The sequence below is a fragment of the Ovis aries genome, chromosome 24 (assembly GCF_016772045.2).
Source record: "Ovis aries strain OAR_USU_Benz2616 breed Rambouillet chromosome 24, ARS-UI_Ramb_v3.0, whole genome shotgun sequence".
NCBI classification, from domain to species: Eukaryota; Metazoa; Chordata; class Mammalia; order Artiodactyla; family Bovidae; genus Ovis; species Ovis aries.
The window spans coordinates 20,973,718-20,980,990 of NC_056077.1; positions in this window are offsets into that span (position 1 = coordinate 20,973,718).

Here is a 7,273-nt window from a genome sequence, read left to right on the forward strand (position 1 = left end):
CAGGACTGACAAGCAAGCCATCAAAGAAATGAAGATTTCTCCCTATAGTGGAGGAAAACTGGCTGGGATGGTCTTTTTAAAAGATGATATAAAACCCCTCAAACATGGTACCTTCTTAAGCAATTCAAGAGTAATTTTGACAATGTGAGATTTTTCTCTTTTTCTGCCTACTTGTGAATCTAGTGTCCTTCCCATGAGGCAGAATCCCAGTTTGGGAAGGCAGGTGCTAATTGACCCAGGAGCCATTTTTCTCAATATGTAAGATCCCAGGTAGACTAGTTGGTTTTCAAGATATGGACTGACTACTTTAGGATTACCCCAGGATGCTTGTTTTTCAAATACAGATTCCTGGTCCCCACTCCAGATCTCTTACTTCAGAACATCTAGGCATATGGCTCCAGAATTTGCATTACTACAAATTCCATCTGGCTGCGACTTACATACTCTCAACTATAATTTCAGGTGAGGGTAGGAAGCTTGCCAGTGTTATCCACGGCCCTGACTTCAGGGCCTGGCACTAGCCTGGTGCGTGGTAAATGTTTAATATATATTAGTGACAGAATGAGTCTTTTGATTTGATTTAGCAATCCACAGGGCAGGAGCTAAGACATTAGCCAAGATGGGCCTTAAGAAAGAGTGATGTATCTCATCCTGCTTCTTAGGACTGCTTCAGGACCATGGTCTGAGACCTGCCTCAGGAAACTGCAGGTCAGCTCATTTCCTGCCACCAGCTTCCTGCCCTCTGTATAGCATCTCACAGAAGCCATTAGCCGTTCATTTAGCGCCTAATCCTCTAATCCAACGGCTTGTTGATCTGCCAAGTAAGAAATATGTAGAGACACAAGCCACTTGTTCCCAGAGTTATCTCCAGCTGGTGAGAGGGAGGCAGCTGTGGAACAGGCTTTAGGTTTTGTTCTCTGATCCAGGAAATCCCAGAGTAATACTAGGCTGTGGCTTCCCCATTTGGACCCTTCTGGTGTTGAGGGTTCCTCCAAGAGCCATTACTAAAAAGATGAGAAACACCTCAACAGCCCTGGGAGTCTAGATGCTGAAAAATACAACAGGATGCTTCTCCATTGAGAATATAATCAGACTGCTACACTTTGCCCAAACATCTCATCCCTTCAGCAGGGATTTATTGAGCACCTACTGTATGCCAGGCACTACTTGAGTTTGCTTGAGAAACATCAAGATCCCCGTCTTTGTGGAGCTACCAATAAGCTTCCTGCACTCTAAATTCTGTCCCTTTAGCAGAGGATGGGGCCTCTCTATGGGTCTGAACTGCCCATCCAGCCAAATGCCTCTGCAGCCTTCCTCTGGGCTGCCCCCAGTGATACCTTCTTCCCAGGCTCTCCTCATCCTTAGTTAAGATTTGGGTGGGGTTAGTGACTTGACTGTGTGAACAGCTGCTCTGAGAGTTTGGACCTGACCCAACAGAATCCTGTCCTCAAAGAAGCCTCAGAAATCCTCCAATATCTGTTGCTTCCATTCCCCATGCCAGAAGTCTCCTCTCGTCCCCCCATATCTCCCCTCCACACCCTCTACCCTACAAAGATGCCCCAGATGCTGGGCTATATGTAGTACATCCACAAGCATCCATGTCCTCTTGCTTCCAGTTGGGTTTGGCAAATGGGAGGCAAAAAACAACAGAATGAAGCCATTTATTTCTCTGGGTCCCTTTCTCTCTGAGAGATAAGCTCAGGTTGGCTAGGTCCCTCAGAAGAAGGTACCTCTCAGAGAGGCTTGCTCTAGACAGCTCTCCTTCCCTTCACCCCTTCGGTTGTGGTTGGTGACAACTCCACTGCCAATCCCAGATTCTGCACTGGGGAGGAGCAAGATCTCCCCCAGATCCTACAGGGGGCCCCTGAGGCTGCCCGTAACCCTACTCACACTTTAGCAATCCGTTTCTCTCTTAGTACATCCTTCTCCGGTTGTACGAATCTGAACGTGCCATCTGATTTCTGAGCAGGACCTGAATGGCGCACCTCCTCTCCCCACTTTTTTCTCTCTGAAGAAGCTAAAATCAAGGTTGCAAGCTCAGTTCCTCAGGCCACTTCTGGCTCACAGATGTGTCTTCTTGAGCCTTCACCATGTTGGCCCTCGTATGCTCTTATATTTGGAAGAACAGTTGCCATCACTAAAAAATCAGGGTAATTCACGTAACAACTAAATGGTCAGCTTCTCTTGAGAAGTTAGAATTTCTGGCAATACTAGACCTGTGGTTCTACGTTAGTGGTCTAGAGCTAAGTGGTAGCTGTCTACTGAACATAGGATATGGAGCAGAATGTAATTTCCTATTTGCCGCCGTCTCCACCACCCTCTATAATCATCTTGATATTGAGGTTGCATGTTGCCTAGCATTTACTGTTGTCTTGTTTTCCTTAGAGTTAAGAGAGAAACAACATTTTTCTATTCTTTATGTTTAGTAAAAATTGGGAAAATAGCAGCTAAGCCAGGTGGTGGGGGGCAGGATATGAGCAAATTTCTTTGTAGAAATAAAGACAATTCCTACTTTTTGCTTTTGAATCCCCTGCCTACTTTACTAATCTTTGTTCCAAACGTCAAGTTTGCATTGGTTGGTTCAGAAACACATCTTTAGGTAAATCTGTCTTAAAGGCATCAAATGAGAGCTCAGGGTGAGAGCAAAAATAAATGAATTAGGACTGAATTAGGCTAAGATGAGCTAGGTGGGTTTTAGAATGAGTCCACTTTCACCCACATCTTCTCATTGCCCCACCCCTGAACTGTAAACATCCTGAAACAGAGACTTCAGGAAAAGGGCTAGGCCAATTTTAGAAAAGTTAGAGACTACAGAGGATAGCTAAAATTGATAAGGAATTGAGCTAATCTTACTTTATATACAAACCTTCATTTATATCACCTCATTTTTACCTTTGGGCTTCACAACGGCTCAGAGGAAAATAATCCACGTGCAATACAGGAGGCACAGGAGATAATTGGTTAGATCCCTGGGTCAGGAAGATGCCCTGGAGGAGGAAACAGCAACCCACTCCACTGTTCTCTCCCGGATAACCCCATGGACAGAGGAGCCTGGTAGGTTATAGTCCATGGGGTCACAAACAGTCAGACACAACTGAACAACTGCGCACCTGCCCTTATAAGAAGAGAAGGGAGAAAAGAGAGTTTGCATTCCCTTTCTGTCTCTCTCTCCCACCTGCCATGTGAGAGGATAGTGACTATCTACAAGCCAGGAAGAGAGAACTCACGAGAACCTGATGACGCTAGTAGCCCAATCTCAGATTTCCAGCTCCAGAATTGCGAGAAATAAATTCTGTTGTGTAAGCCATCTAGTTTGCAATATTTTGTTATGGCAGTCCAAGCTGACTAGTACAGAGTGTTTATGAATTTTCTAGAATTGATTGCCTGGGGTCAATTGGGTTAAGTGCTATATAGTAGGGGGTGAATCCCATCTCTCTGATACAGAAATGCTCTGTTGCCAAAAGACAGCTTTGATAACAGGGAGGATGGCAAGTCCAGAGAGTGAGAGTGGAGTCCCCTAATAAGCTCCCCAGTTGCATCTTTTCTGGGGCAGAAACTTAGAGATGGAGGGATCAGGCTCTGCCCAGTGCAATGCTGATGTCCAGGGAACTATAGGGGTGAGAAATACTGAAGCCAGGATGGTAGAATGAGACAATATGGGCTGCACATAGAGCCCAGATGTCACTCTACGCTCACCTTAGTCGCCAGCCTGAGACTCCAAAAATAAGAACTCATTTCCTTTTAGGTCCAAAGGAAATAACAGGAGGCCATACAAGGTGTGGAAGTTAGGACTGCAGAGGCTGAAGTCCAAGGGCCTGGGTTCAATACTGTCCCTGGCACTAACTAGCTGGCTCTCTTTGGGTAGGTGACTTAATCTCCATGATTTAGCTTCCTCCTCCTCTAATGGGCATAACAATATGTGAATTCAATGGCTTTCAGTATGTAAAGTAACTCAGTGCCCAGCGCGCAGTGAGCGCCCCCAAATGGTCTTTTGCTACATAATAACTCCATGTACCATTCGCCAAGATGGGGAGAAAGTTCAGTTTGTTCCTGGATTTGCTTTCCCAAAACATTCCCAAAGAACCCCAAGGTCCACTTCTTGCTAGTCTCTGCTTTATACGTCAGGGAATAGTTGGCAAAATCCTTCTGAACAGGAGGTCAGCAAATGCGGACTGACCTTAAATTCTGTAGTCTCTGAAACTATGTTTTGATGCTCTAAGGAAACAATTACTTCTCCTTGCTCTCTGTGTAGGTGTTTTATAGGAGTAGTTGCTGCATGGAATTGACATTATTATAGTGCTGAACCTTGGCAGGAGACAAAACACCCTTTCTGTAATCAAGGGGTTTAGTTACAGGGTTTTTTCTGGTTCTATTTGCTCAGGAAAAAGGTGAGTCTTGCAGAGCAGAAGGAACCAGGGGAGAAATGGAAGGGTCACTCAGGGCTGAGCTCAGGAACTCTTGCTCTGAATGGTAAGTATGTCAACAGGACACTCCTTGGGGTGGGGTGGGAGCAGGGTGGGAAATGGAACATACTGCAAGGAGAGTCTAATTTGCATCAGCCTTTGGGGGCTTGGGGAGTCCTTGGTGGCTCAGTGATAAAGAATCCGCCTGCAATACAGGAGACTGCCTACAATGCAGACGACGTGGGTTTGATCCCTGGGTCAGGAAGAGCCCCTGGAGAAGGGCATGGCAACTCACTCCAGTATTCTTGCCTGGAGAATCCTGTGGACAGAGGAGCCTGGCAGGCTATGGTCCATAGGGTTGCAAAGATTTGGACATGACTGAAGTGACTTAGCCCACACACATGTTTCTTTTGGTTAGGGGTGAAATTCATTAACTCATGCTTTCATTCATGCATCCATTTATTAAGCTATTCATCCTTGCATTCATCCATTTGTTTATACATCCTTTTATCTATCTATCCATCCAACAAACATTTACTTAGCACCTATTATGTGCCACGCACTGTGCTAGGCATGGAGATGTAGTAATGAACAAGACAGAAAATGCCCTCAACGAGCTTACTTCCTAGGGGCAAAAGACAAGTGATAAACAAATAAAATACACAGTGTATCAATTGCTGATAAGTTCTTTGGACACCATAAATCAGGAAAGGGGACTAGGGAGTGCTGCTGCTGCTGCTGCTAAGTCGCTTTAGTTGTGTCCAACTCTGTGCGACCCCATAGACTGCAGCCCACCAGGCTCCAAAGTCCTTGGGATTCTCCAGGCAAGGATACTGCAGTGGGTTGCCATTTCCTTCTCCAATGCAGGAAAGTGAAAAGTGAAAGTGAAGTCACTCAGTCGTGGCCGACTCTTACGACCCCATGGACTGCAGCCTACCAGGCTCCTCCGTCCATGGGATTTTCCAGGCAAGAGTACTGGAGTGGGTTGCCATTGCCTTCTCCGAGGGAGTGCTGAGTGGTAAGCAATTTGACAGGTAATTTAGGAGGGTGGAACCAGGGCCTCAGGCTCCAGCAGTCCCTCCCTAGCAAGTGTGTATTAGTTATGTCCTGCCCTTTGCAATCCCATGGACTGCAGCCCACCAGACTCCTCTGTCCATGGGATTCTCCAGGCAAAAATACTGGAGTGGGTTGCCATTTCCTTTTCCAGGGGATCTTTTCAACCCAGGGATCGATTGCAGGTCTCCTACATTGCAGGCAGATTCTTTACCACTGAGCCACCAGGGAAGCCCTCCTTAGCATGAATTTAAAAAACAAGAATGCAATAGTACCTCAGAGACCTCCCAAGGCTTATTGTACTGTAGCAACTGGGGCAACTCAGTGGCAGGCAGTTACCCACTGAGGCAGTCATTCAGGGCATGCACATGTACTTGAAGAGGGCATCTGTTATTTTCGCCTGTGTAGCGTCAATCATCCATCCATCTTTCTCTCTCTCTCTCTCTTTCCTTTGGCCATACTACAGCATGTGGGATCTTAGTTTCCTGACCAGTGTTCAAACCAGTCACCCCTGCAGTGGAAGCACTGGGTCTTAACCACTGGATGGCCAGGGAAGTCCCCAGTCCTCTTTATATCTGTACCTGCACCCTGGTTTTCCCTTGGGAAACCATTCTTCTCCCTTTCTCCTGTCCCTTGGTTTAGATGGGGCTGACTTCCTTCAGACTCCATGGTGCACATGTGACCCAGGTCTGGCCAATCAGTATGTTTATTTTTCCTGGTCGCACTGATTGGTTCAGACATAGATCCCTGACTGTGAAGCGCTAATGAGAGCCATCCTCCGGACTTTGCCTGTGTCACTGAGGAAGAGACATCTTTTTATTTGATGGATATAATATGATGAGGTACAGTTTAAAAGTCTGCAGCTACCAGTGGCCATCTTTGCCATGTGAGAGAGAATCTGCTTGAGCGTGAAGCCAGCACTGAGATCTGAGGGATGGAGAGAGATTAAGCCTTGATGGTGTCATTGGGTCCCTGGACTTAGCCGAGTCTGGTCTACCTACCCATAGACTATCAGCTTTGCGGGCTCATCATTTTCTCAAAAAAGTAGTCATTTTGATTTAGGATTCTGTCACATGTAGCCCAACAGTTCTGATTAACATGGTGCTCAGTGAAGATTTATTGAATAGATAACATCATCAGAACTTTCTGCTGGTAGGAACCTTAAGAGATCTGAATTCCATTCACTTTGTTTCTATTTCTCACATCAGGAGGTTCAATATGACACCTACTGTGTTGTCTACTGGCTCTTCATATTGACCTTTGCAGCTTTAAAAAGGAATTTTATGTGTGTTCAGAGTCATGGAATATAGGAAGTAGGACATGCCCTCTAAATATGTTTAGGTACTGATTTTAGTACGTTTCAAAGGTAATACATGTTGGCACTTCCCTGTGGTCCAGTGGTTAAGAATCTGCCTTGCAATGCAGGGGACATGGGTTTGATCCTTGGTGGGGGAACTAATATCCTATATGTCAGGGAGCAACTAAGCCTGTGTGCCACAACTAGAGAGCTCCTGCACCTCAACATAAGAAAGATAAAGATCCAGCGTGCTACAGCCAAGCAATTAATTAAATAAATAAATATTAACACCTCCCCCCAATACACACGCATATACCCACACACAAAAGTAATACATGTTCACTTTGGAGAATGTAGAGAAGCACAAAGAAAAAAATAAAAAGTATGTAACTACTCATATGGAAATAACTTGGTATGCCAGTTTTTTCTTTGTGCCCATGTGTTTGAAATAAAATTAGAGTTGCACTCAAATACTCTTATAATCTGTATTTATTTTCAGGGAAAATATATTTTGACTATT